This window comes from Lynx rufus, unplaced genomic scaffold (assembly GCF_022079265.1).
Source record: "Lynx rufus isolate CCGP_SWC_20201006 ecotype Redwood Valley unplaced genomic scaffold, mLynRuf1.p SCAF_20, whole genome shotgun sequence".
In the NCBI taxonomy this organism is placed as follows: Eukaryota; Metazoa; Chordata; class Mammalia; order Carnivora; family Felidae; genus Lynx; species Lynx rufus.
Genome location: NW_025814835.1, coordinates 18,139,234 through 18,152,621, shown reverse-complemented (window position 1 = coordinate 18,152,621; position 13,388 = coordinate 18,139,234). Strand labels below are relative to the sequence as shown.

Below are 13,388 nucleotides of genomic sequence, written 5' to 3'. Positions count from 1 at the left end.
TAACATAGTTATGTCCTTAATAATTCTTTCAGGCCAGGAATTTCCCAATTAATGTTAAACGGGAAGAGGATGGTAAGTCAGGGCCCCTGGCAGTGGGCCATCTTCAGATTCCAAGGGACAGCCCGATTAAGGGAGTGACTTTTGCCTGGTGTAATAGATTCCTTTTGCTCTGAGGCATGTTCTGGGTATGTTCTTCTGCAATCGAAACTGCTGTCTGTTTCCAACAGAGACAAATTTGCTAAAAAAATATCATTCAGCCTTAAAAAGGAAGGAAATTCTGACGCATGCTACAACATGGGTGTACCTTGAGGACATGATCAGTGAAATACACTGGTCACACAAGTACAACTACTGGGGGCGTCTGGCTGGCTCAGTGCAGTGTGAGACTCTTGACCTCAGGGTTGTGAGTTCGAGCCCCAGGTTGGGGGTAGAGTTTACTCCAAAAAAAAAAAAAAAAGGAGCAAATATTCTATAGTTCCACTTATAGAGGTTCCCAGAGTTGTCCAATTCACAGAAACAGAAAGTGGAATGGTAGTTGCCTGAGACTAAGGGGAGGAGGGGAAATGGGAAGTCGGTGTTTAACGGGTACAGATTTTCAGTTTAGGAAGATGAAGTTCTAGTGATGGATGGTGTGACAGTTGCACAACAATGTGAATGTACTTAATGTCATTCAACTGTGCACTTAAAAATGATAAAAATGAGGGGCATCTGGGCGGCTCAGTTGGTCGAGCGTCTGATTCTTGATTTCGGCTCAAGTCATGATCTCTCGGTTCATGAGTTTGAGCCCCACGTTGGGCTCTACGCTGACAGCACAAAGCCTGCTTGGGATTCTCTCTCCTGTCTCTCTCTCTCTCTCTCTCTCTCTCTCCTCCTCTCTTTCTCTGCCCCTCCCCTGCTTTATGTGCACACATGTGCGTGCTCTCTTTCTCTCAAAATAAATAAACTCTTAAAAATGATAAATTTCATGTTCTGTATATTTTACTGCAAAAACAAAGTGGCTGAAAAAAATTCTTTAAAGTCTTGCCTGCTATCCTTCATTGTTCATTAATTGCATGCCACCCACCGCCTTGAGCCTTGTCTCTCGAAGTGCAGTCCCGGGACCAGCCCCGTCACCTTCGCTGGGAGCTAGGCTCCCCCCAGACCTACTGCACCGGAATTTGCATTTCACGAGATCTGTGGGTTTTTGAGAAGCGCTGTTGTAACACTCAGGCTAGACGGCACGCCGGAGTCACCTGGGGAGCGTAAAACTCCTGATTTCATTGTGGACTGTGGCCAGATATCAGGATTTGCCACTGCTCGCCTGGGAATTCTATTTTGCATCCAGGCTATCTGCCAAGACTTGGCAGGTCAGCATGGTGGTGATTTTCTCACCTCAGCTCTGGGCCATCATTTCTGATCAGAAGACTGTGAAGTTCTCTTTGAAGAGTCTCAGCATCTGGGTTTTTTCATGATCTAAATTCATATGGCAGAGACACCTTGTGACCTCTCATCTCATTGGACTTACCGGTAGGGCAGGACAGATTTTATATTGTTCGGTGCTCTGGACAACCGAAACTTACCCCTTTGTGACAATTTTTTTTTTTTTAAAGAGTTTAAATCTTTGTATGTAAGTATTTCTAAATGAACGCATGTTTCCGTGATTCAATTATTTTCGCTTATTTACTTATTTGTGGCTCTGTGCAGGTCTCTTTCAACATTTCCGGGTTGTGGTTTTTCACTATTAGCATTCCTAAGGCTCTGAAAATCAGGGCAAATGTTAACACAGAGCTGTATAAACGATACTGATTAATAGAAAATTGTTGTGCCTTCTTTCTGTCTCAAAAATAAATAAAAACATCGAAAAAAATTTTTAATAAAATAAAAAGTGCAATAAAGATCAATTCCTAGCAAAATTAAAAGTGGGAAAACCAAAGACATTTAAAGCACAAGCTCAAATATCTTATTAGGGTCAAACAGAAAATATTTTCATACATAAAATCAGAATGTAGCATAAGGAAAAGAATTACAATTGCTCCTTGAAAGGGTGTGAATAGGCACACTTGGAGAATGTAGAGAATCTTCTTTTTTTTTTTTTAAGTTTATTTATTTCTTTTAAGGGAGACAGAGAGAGAGCACACGAGTGTGTGCGTGCACGCCAGTGGGGGAGGGGCAGAGAGAGAGGGACGGAGAGAATCCCAAGCAGGCACTGTACTCTAGGCACAGAGCCCGACTCAGAGCATGAACTTACGAACCGTGAGATCATGGCCTATAATTTTAGCGTTTTGCCACCAATGACGCCTACAAAATCAAAATCAATATACCAACATATCTGAGCAAAATTAGTATTATTATTTCAGGCTTCCTTTCTTTGAAATAACTTGTTTTCATCACTTGGTTTCTTACCACTGCCACTATGGGGAAAAGTGTGTCCTTCCTTTTGACAAAAATAGTCCAGTGAGCTTATCTTACCATCGATAAATTCGAGTTAAGGAATCGTCCTCCCACACCAAGATCCTTAACCTAATCACGTCTGCAGAGTCCCTTCTGCTATTTCACAGTTGTGGGGATCGGACCATGATTATCCTTGAGGGCCAGTATTCCACCCACCACAGATAGACACGACGTTCAGGGAATACACCTTGCTCTTTGATTCTTTCTCCAGAACCGAATACAGATGAGTCAGCAGGGTCAGGAGCAGCGAGGTTGGATCATGAGAAGATTAACCACCACATGTCAAAGATTCCAGAGTAATCTAGGCAAGAAAGTGATCGCTCGTATGGCGGGGGTTGCCTTACTAGCTTGGACTTCTATGCGTCAGAGAAATAAACCTCTTTCTTACTGAAGCCAGTATTACGGGGGCCCTTTCTATTATAGCAGTGGACCTGGTCTCCTAACTAATTTCACCATCAGAAGAAAATAATAGGATGAGGAGTGGGAGGGAATGAAGGACGGAGGAACCAAAGTCAGTTTACTCAGTTCATAGGTTGGCTCAAAAATAATTTTGAATATATGGGAGAACGTAATAGCTAACTATAATTCATATAGAGAAATAAAATTCCTCAAGTGGCAAATACCTTTGCTTTCATTTCTTCCCTTGCGGATCGGTAAAGATTCAGATCCACATACTGATATCCAACTCAAGTCGGTGACCTCAGCTCTCGGGTTAAACTTCGGCAATCTTGTCCCGTGGTCTCTACCGAAGGATAGACACATGGCCAGTGGTTTCACAGGCTCAACGGCTACAGTTACCGAATTCTCATCTCCGAATGAATTCCTTAAGTCTGTAGTTTGACCATCTTATGAAGCAGGTAAGCCTTGTGTGTAGAGCAAGCTTTTCCACCCGTGAACCTTCAATTTCACGTCGTGGCTGAGTTGAAGGTGAATGACCAAGACCTTATCTGATTGCAGTTTGCATTCCACGTGGCACGACAGGCCACAGGGCAGGCTGAGTAATCAGACGTGATTTTTGACAAGGTGGTTTAAAGACCCGCCTTTCATCTTAGAGCACAGCCTGTATCCTCCCATCTCCCCTTGGTCTGCTGTCCGGAAGTGTGGAACTGGAACTGTTTCTTCTCGAGCTGCAGTGTTGTAGACAGTAGCAGCCACACAAGCCACGTGTGGTTACTGAGCACTTGAAATCTACCGAGTCTATAAACCGAGACAGGATGTGGCTGTGAAATAGACACCAGACAGTGAAGAAAAGATATATAAGAAAAGGCAAGTAAAATATCTTATCAATAGTTTTTATACTGATAAACTCTTGGATATAGTGGACTAAATAAAATATAATATTATAATCAATTTCTCCTATTTTTATTTTGTTAAGTTTATTTATTTTGAGAGAGAAAGAGAGAGAGAGAGAGAGAACAAGTGGGGGAGGGGCAGAGAGAGGGAAAGAGAGAATCCACGCGGTCAGCGTAGAGCCTGATGCAGGCCTTGAACCCACAAACTGTGAGATCATGACCTGAGCCAAAATCCAGAGTTTGGACACTTAAGCGACTGAGCCATTCAGGCGCCCCTCTTTTTACTTTAAAATGTGGCTCCTAGAGGGGCACCTGTGTGGCTCGGTCGGTTGAGCGTCCAGCTCGGGCTCAGGTCACGATCTTGCCATTCATGAATTCGAGCCCCACGTTGGGCTTACCGCTGTCAGCACGGAGCTCGCTGCAGATCCTCTGTTCCCCTTTCTCTGCCCCTCCCCTGCCTGTGTGCTCTCTCTCTCTCTTTCAAAAGTAAATAAATAAATATTTTTAATGTGGCTACTAGAAAATTTCAAATTACAGGGGCACCTGGGTGGCTCAGTCGGTTGAGGGCCCGACTCTTGATTTCAGCTCAGGTCATGATCCTGGGGTCGTGGGACTGAGCCCTGCGTCAGGCTCTGCACTGAGCACCCAGGCTGCTGAAGATTCTTTCTCTCCCTCTGCTCCCCCCCACACGCGCACGCACTCTCTCTAAAAAAAGTAAAACTAACCATAAAAATAAAATAAAATAAAATAAAATAAAATAAAATAAAATAAAAACACGTGTGTCACATTTCTGGCTCACATTATGTTTCTCCTGGTCAGCCCTCCTCTAGACAAAGCTTTTTGCGGACTGGGGCCTCGTCTGCCTTATTCATCACTGGAAACCCAATGTCTAGAACGGCAAAGGTACCGGGAGGTGCACAGGGGGTGCACCTGCTGAATAAATGAACGAACCTGCGAGTGACCACATGAATGAATGAGCGCTTTTATAATTCAGCCTGTTTAACCCTTCACTCTCACGAAGGCTACACAAAGTTGTCCCAATGAAATTCTTTTAGAAACCTCCACGTGTGTGTTTTCATCAGCTGACTCCTAGGCGGACCAGGGACCACAAGACCCTCCCCCTACCTGGGTGGGTGGAGGTTGGCCCTTGCTCTGGGAAGGGTCCCCTGCCACAGCGGCCGGGTGCAGCCGTGTTTGTGCTTGTGCTCCGTCCTGTTGCCCTGTGGTGACACTGAGGTGTGTGCTGAGGTAGATGAGGAACCAGTGAGGTCTTCTTCCAGCCACTAATGTGTCAGAGGACCATCTGCTGGAGCCTGGCATCACGTTTGTTCTCAAGAATATTTCGGTCGAGGGGCGCCTGGGTGGCTCAGTCGGTTGGGTGTCCGACTTCGGCTCAGGTCATGATCTCACGGTCTGTGGGTTCGAGCCCTGCATCGGGCTCTGTGCTGACGGCTCGGAGCCTGGAACCTACTTCAGATCCTGTGTCTGCCTCTCTCTGACCCTCCCCCGTTCATGCTCTGCCTCTGTCTCAAAATAAATAAATAAATAAATAAATAAATAAATAAATACATAAATATTTAAAAAAAAAAAGAACATTTCAGTTGAAAAAGGGAAGGAGGCAAACCATAAGAGACTCTTAAAAATGGAGAATAAACTGAGGGTTGATGGGGGGTGGGAGGGAGGGAAAAGTGGGTGATGGGTATCGAGGAGGGCACCTGTTGGGATGAGCACTGGGTGTTGTATGGAAACCAATCTGACAATAAATTTCATATTCAAAAAATACTAAAAAAATAAAAATAAATTTAAAAAATAATTTAAAAAAAGAATATTTCAGCCAAAAATAATAATTTTCAGGGCACCTGGGTAGCTCAGTCAGTTGAGTGTCCGACTCTTGATTTCAGCTCAGGTCACGATCCTGGGGTTTGGGATTGAACCCCACATCGGGCTCCTCAAGAGTGTGGATCCTGCTTGGGAGTTCTCTCTTTCTCTCCTCTCTCTCTGCCCCTCCTCTCTCTCTCACTCTCTCCCTTTCTCTCTCTCAAATAAAATAATAATAATAATTTTCCCTTTGCCTGTCCTCAAGTCATACTAAATTTTTATGCTAGTTTTTGACGCAACTGTTGGCAAGAATATCAATTCTGCTGCTCTCTCAGAATTCCAGTGTTTTCAAAATAGATGGGGTTCCTGGGGAACCTTGATGGCTCAGTTGGTTAAGCAACTGACTCTTGATTTCGGCTCAGGTCATGATCTCGTGGTTCATGGGATCAAGCTCCGTGTGGGAATCTGCACTGGCAGCACAGAGCCTGCTTGGGATGCTCTCTCTCTCTCTCTCTCTTTCTCTCCCCCTCTGCTTCTTCCCCTCACGTGCATGCACACACGCACCCTCTCTCTCTCAAAATAAATACATAAACTTAAAAAAAATGGCAATAAAAATAGATGGGTTCCTGAGTCACACTGGCAAGGGCACTCATACTTTCCCTTCGGAGTTGAAATTTGGTTTATTTTGGTTGATTAGGGAGGAGGTGTATATACCCCATCCTCTAACATTTTCTTGTTTTGTAAGATCTCCAACTCCAAGATGTTCTTGCTTCCTATTGCAAGAGGAGCAAGTTCAAAAGCAAAAATTCTACCAGTGAACCCTGGGCAGACCCTCACGTTTAGAACTTGGAAACAGTGACTATTTATTTCGAGCTACTTTTGGAGCCTTAAGCACATAGTCAGTTATCCACCCCAGGAGCCAGCAGCCCTCAGCACATCCGCCTCTTTCTCTGTTTCACAAATGGCAGCGTTTCAATACCAGGGATGAAGGGTGTGTGGCTGGAGAGGTGGCCGGCTGGACAGTGGTGGGCTTTGTATATATATGGTGCTAAGGAGTCTGAGCTTAAGTGTACAGTGTGAATCTAAAAAGTATTAGGGAAAAAACCCATAGGAGGTCTGTTGAATCTAAGACTAGGTGAAGAGTTTTCAGAGTTGACATTGAGAGCCAATCCATAAAAGGAAATACGGATGACTTGGACCTTACCAAATTAAGAATTTTTGCTTTGTGAAAGAGGTAAGAAAGCAAAGTATGGATTGGGAGAAAATGTTTGCAAACCACATATGTCTCTGACAAAGGACTTGTATCCAGGATATCTAAGAAGTTCTCAAAAAAAGTCCAAACAATCCAGTTAAAAAATAAACAGATGTTTCACTGGAAAGCATATACAAATGACAAATTGTTTAAAAGCCCAAATAACCCAGTTAGAAAATAAACAGAGATTTCGCTGGAAAGCATATACAAAATGACAAATTGTTTAAACATCCAAACAATCCGATTAGAAAATGAGCAGACATTTCGCTGGAAAGCATACACACATGACAAAGCTGTTCGACATTATTAGCTGCGATGGAAATGCAAGTTAAAACCACAATGAGAGACCATGTCAAACTTCTCAGAATCGCTAAAATAAAAAATACTGATAACACGAAATGCTGGCAAGGATATAGAATCATCAAATAGGAATGTAAAATGGTTCAGCCATGCTGGAAAATACTTGATCAGTTTCTGAAAAAAAAAACGAAACATGCACTTGCTGCATGGGCCAGCAATCGCACTCTTTGACATTCATCCCAAGAGATAAAAACTTAAGTTCATGCAAAACCAGCACCCGAGGGCGTGTAGCGGCTTTATTCACGAGAACCCCAAACTGGAAATAGCCCAGATGCCCTTCAGTGGCTTGCACAAACTGTGGGGCATCCATATCATGGAACACTACCCAGCAATAACGAGGAATGAACTGTTGATAACACCCTGCAACTCAGAGCATGGGAATTAGTCCGAACGATAAAAGCCAATCTCAAAGGTTATGTACGGTATGATTTCATGTATAGGGCATTCTTGAAAGAACAAAATTATAGATAAGAACATACTAGTGATTGCCAGGGGTTCAGGGATGGGAGTTGGGAGGATATAAAAGGGAAACATGAGGCAGCCGTGTGGTGATGGAACAGGTCTGTCTCTTAATTGTACATGAAGCTAGACTTGTGATGAAATTGCATCGACAGACACACACACAGGAGCCCTTATAAAATTGGTAACATCTGAATAAGTGCTGTGGGTCCCGTGGATCGTATCAGTGTCCGTTTCCTGGTTTTGATATGGTACTTTAGATGTTACCAACTGGAAGAGGCTGGACAAAGTTCACTGGACTTTCCAGTGTTGTGGGTTTTTTTTTTTTTTTTTTTTTCCTGCAACCTCTTGTGAATCTATCATTATTTCAAAATAAAAAAAATATTTCTTAAAAAACTACCCTTGGGCATAAAACAATTTTTTAGTTTGGAATTACCTCGGGATATATACGTTTTAAGAACTCTTATTTTGCACCTAATGCTAATTTGCTTTGGTAAGCGCATCTACTTGTAAATCTGTCCTGCTATTCGGCACCCTGTTCTGTTCTGCTAAACATAGTGTTAAAGAGCATTTTTGGTAGGACAGTATGGACTGTTCTAGGACTTTCTAGATTTTTGTGAGCGGTATCTAGAAATGATATGTGGGCAGTAAGTGGATCAACTTGTTTGAATGAACGTGGTTACTTTTGTAAACATCTCATGGCAGATCCTGTTAGAGCACATGCAGATTCTGTGTTTCCCCATGATGGCAGTAAACTTGCTCAGTCTTGGGGGGTTGGAGGGTTATCGGTATTTTTCATAACTATCACTTCCTGAACTTGACCTTTATTATACTTTCCATATTTGCTAATATGCGATATACTTGAAGTATGTCTTTAATATTACCTGACTTTTTATTTAATTTATTTGTTAATGCTTATTTAAAAAAAATTTTTTTTAACGTTTTATTTATTTTTGAGACAGGGAGAGACAGAGCATGAACAGGGGAGGGTCAGAGAGAGGGAGACACAGAATCTGAAACAGGCTCCAGGCTCCGAGCTGTCAGCGCAGAGCCCGACTCGGGGCTCGAACTCACGGACCGCGAAATCATGACATGAGCCGAAGTCGGCCACTCAACCGACTGAGCCACCCAGGCGCCCCTTTTAATGCTTATTTTTAAGAGAGAGATAGAGAGAGAGAGAGAGAGAGAGAGCACGTCGTGCGCACGCGCACATGAGCCAGTGGGGGAGGGGCAGAGAGAGAGGAAGACACAGAATCCAAAGCAGGCTCTAGGCTCTGAGCCATCAGCACAGAGCCTGATGCAGGGCTCAAACCCACAAACCATGAGATCATGACCTGAATCAAATTCAGATGCTTAACCGGCTGAGCCACTCAGGCACCCCAAAATTACCTGACTTTTTAAAACATTTTTTTAACGTTTATTTATTATTGAGAGACGGAGACAGAGAGAGACAGAGCATGCGCATGGGAGGGGCAGAGAGAGGCGGTGACACAGAACCTGAAGCAGGCTCCAGGCTGCGAGCCATCATCACAGAGCCCGAGGTAGGGCTCAAACTCACAGACCACGAGATCACGACCTCAGCTGAAGTCAGACGCTTAACTGACTGAGCCACCCAGGCGCCCCAAAATTACCTTTTTAAAAGCACACAATACCATTCTGATCTATTAGGTGCCACTTTTTTGCATATATTATCTCATTTAGGACTCCTATTAATCCAATTAAAAATATGCTTTCTTCCTTTCTTAAAACAGAAACATGAGAAGTTACTTGCCTGAATAAATAGTCCATGAACATTATTATTCCAGCAATACTATTCTTGCTCACAGCACTGTTGAAACTCTCCTCTGGGTTTTTTTTTTGGGGGGGGGGGGCGGGTGGGGACACTTTGCAGCATATTCTTTTGACTGCACTCAGTTGTGGAAAATTTTCACCTTCTAAAGTTTAGAACCTTGTTTATCTACCTACCTACCTAGATCTCTCATCAAAAGGAATTCAGCACAAATTAAAACAAGGTCGTTATTTTTACTTGCCAGCTTACAGACATTCATCCCCAGCACCAGCAAGAATACTGAGGAACAGGAACCCTCTGCACTGCCAGGGACAGTATGACTCACTACAAACCTTTGGAAAGCAATTCGGCAATATACGTGTCCAAGCCATTTAGAAATGTTCAAACATTTCAAGGAGGCATTCCTTTCCTGGGCATGTATCCTGTAAGAAATAAGCCCACTGACCCAGTCAAAGGAAGGAAGCATGTGGAGCCACAGGGAAGCGAGGCTTGAATCAACGTTCTTGCAAGAGCAGGTGCCTGACGGGCATACTCGGGGCAGTTGCAGCTGACAATTTATTTCCTAGCGTGCAAGCCCCTCCCCCGGTTCCCCATTGGCTGAGTGCCACCGAGGGTACAGCCTTACCAGACATCACTTGTGCCCACGTAAAGCATAAAGTAATCTGATTAGAACAAATGTACATTCCCTGAGGTGATGCAGAGACTTTCAGTCCCTCCTCCCTTTGTTCTTTGGCACATGCTCGTTGCAAAGCTGGTGAAAATAAGCCTGCAAGACAAAAGGGAAGAAGAACCAGGTAGTGAAGTGTCTAAGGGTTTGTGACTCCATTGTTGGTGGGTGGGGGGAAGGGGGAGGGTCGTATATATTTCCGATAGGTTATAAACCTCTTGTTAACTAGAGACACTACAACTTTCATTCTGGTATTTCTGAAGATGAATCTTCTTCCTCACTTCTCGCAATCTTATATTTCAAAGTTTATTCAAAGTGAGGTCCGATGCCATAGATATCTAATGGAAACCTAGTCCATTGCCTATGAAATATATTCCACCCTCCAACTGACTATCAGGTGACTTCTGTTCTCACCTAGGGAGTCGTGGCAGAGCCATCCGAGGAAACCATTAAACCCTGCTGCAGATCGTGGGCTAGAGGAGGTTGGGAAACTGGCACCACAGCCACCCCACCTCGAAGGGCTAGGGTTCCAGTTAGTTTCATTTGCATCTCTAAGTACAAGGTGGGTTAGCCGACTTCTCCTTTGCATGTGTAAAGAGCCCAGCATGAGTACTGCAGTTAAGAGTTCCACAGTTCTGATTTCCACTGTGTTGATCGCAAACGCACAGCTCCTAGGACTACTATTTTGAAGTAAGAACCATTTAAGTGTGCTCCTTTGCAAATCAGTCTTATTCAAAGGCTTTTCCTCCAGGGTTAGCTTTTGCCTTTCCTTTTCAACTGTTTTTTGTTTTTGTTTTTTTTGCTAACGAATCCACTATTCTCTTCCACCCTGCCCCCAAATTTGGCCTTCTATTTCAAGGGCTTAAAAGTATTTATAAAGACTCTCAATACCAAGTGCAAATGAATCCTTGTACACACTTTAAAAGGATCCTGCAATACCTTTCAGCATCTATCACTCACCCCCTACTGTTTATTGCCCCCCCATGCAATGCCCATCCTTGTTCCTGTCTTATTTTGTTACATGTGTGAATGATTGCTCCCCACCCACAGTCCCTTCTTAGAAATGCTTCTGTTTCCACAGGCCAGACAAGCTACCCCTACCTGCCCATCACTGTGAACTGGACCCATGTGACCAGGGTCCAGTTCACATTCCACTTGCTAAATTGGAAGACATTCCACTTGCTCCAAGAATTTGGAGTTGGGCAGGAAGCTTGTCTCTTCTGAATTTGGATATAGGGATTGAGAGAACGGTCTGCAAAGGACCAACTAGAATGCCAACAAATCGTGGGGTGAAATCACCACTTGGGGACAGTAGCAAAGATGAGAGGCCAGGGAGGTGGTGGTGACCAGGAGAGAGAGAGAGAGAGAGAGAGAGAGAGGGAGAGAAACTGCCTGGAGTTGGTATTCTCAATCTCGAAGCTCAGTTGGGTTCCTGGGGGTCCTGTTTCTATATAATAAATCTCCCTTTACGTGAACTAGCATAAATGGGTTTTAGTTAATGACACTAAATAATCCTTGAATCATATTCTCCGACTGGGTCTTCAAAATAAAGATTATATAAACTAATGAATAAATATTAACCATATTAGGCACCAATCCCATTCTTTTTTTTCTTCTCCTTTCTGCTCCTTTAAAAAACTGTGAAATAGGCCATCTGTACAGAAGAGTGCATACAATTTCTATATAAGGTTAAAACCACCTCTGGTTGAAACTATGCTCGTGTTTTATGAATTCCTCTGGGCCAGGTAGTAAATATTTTTCACTTTGCAGGGCATACACTCTTTGCCAGAACTTCTCTGGTCTGTTTGCAGCACTAAAGCACATAATGAATGTGGTCGTGTTCCAGTAAATTTTATTATAAAAACAGGCAGCAGGCTGCATTTGGCCCGTAGGTCATCGTTGAAAGACTATGGCTTAAAGAAGACTTATTACCCCTGGTCCAAAGAATTTTAAAGCAAAGTTCTGCATAACCACCACCCAGGTCAATAATACAGCTAACACTGGAGAAGTTTCTGTCTGCCCATCCTGGATAATAATTCCTCACTTCCTTAAAGACACGACCACCGTTCTGACACTTGTGATGGACATCTTCTTGCTTCTCTTTACAGCTTTCCCAGCAACGTATGCATTACTGGGCAGGATAGCTTACTTTTGCCTGTTTTAAAAATGCTAATACATGGAACCCTACTTCATGTGTTCTTCTTTTTCTCCTTTTCCTCCTCCTCCGGGCTTACACAATCTCTTCCAGACTTTAATAAGAGGAAACACTTCCCAAAGGCATTATGGTGGGGAGGTGACGAGGCTGTGGGGGGTGGCCCAACCCAGTCTGGCTGATGAGGTTGGAATATGCCACGAAGTTCCTCAACTTTTTCTACTTCGAGTCCCTCAGCAGATGTGTGGCAGTGACACATGGGCGGTGACCCTGTAGCTGCTGCTGGAGCCCAATCTGGGGCCCTGCAGAGTCGGCAGTGCCAACCAGAGCAGGCAGAAGGACTTTGTGACACCTTGAAGATCTCCTTCCAGGTCAGGGACACCCTCATGCTGGCAGACAAACCCTCTTCTTGGTGCTGGAGGAAGACGGCAGAGTAAAGACAGAAGAGTATTTCCAAACCCTGACAGACAAGACAGCGTCCGTGGTCCTCCAGAAGGGGCGGAAGTAGCAGTCCCCATCAGAGCAGCTGAGGTCCCACGTGCAGGGGGGAGAATGCTGAAAGCCTGGGAGAAACCCTTGAGAGGTGCCAACCCCATGCTTGTCTTGATGCAAGGGACTGGGTACTAATTTCCCCCTCCCATAAGACTGCCAAGAAGATCAAAGTGGCCTGCAAAACCTTTGACCGGTACAAAATTAACCCACAGGACTTCGTTGGTTGTTTGAGAGTGAAGGCAACTCATGATGGGACATACTCCATTTCCTATGATATGCACTTCTACGGGGTCAAGTGCATCATGAAGGAAGCTCTTTACCGGCCCCTCTGTGGCATGCAGGTCATAGGCCACATGCTGCTTGCACCTTCTGCTACATGCAGCAACTCTTGGACGCCGCAGAGGGAGGGCAGCCCCAGGGCAGGGCCACGTCTCTCTCGCCAACCAGTCTGAAGATACTACAATGAAGGTCCAAGTCCTTGGACGCCTTCCCAGCCAAAGACTAGACCGGGAACCCAATGTTCAGTTGGTACCATCAGGCTGGCAGCTAAAGAGCTTCTTGCCTCCTCATACGTCCCTCTCCCCAACAAGATCGTGAATGAGGAAGCATGAGGAAGGACAAGAAACCAGGTGTGGGCCGGCCAGAGGAGAACTAAGCGTTCTTGGCCTGGCCTAGTT

General features: G+C 44.3%; 1 pseudogene; it reads left to right on the top strand.

The window, feature by feature from the left end:
- The first annotated feature begins 12,400 nt into the window (after positions 1 to 12,400).
- LOC124517026 (cell death activator CIDE-3-like) lies at positions 12,401 to 13,177 on the top strand (annotated as a pseudogene).
- The last annotated feature ends 211 nt before the right edge of the window (positions 13,178 to 13,388 follow it).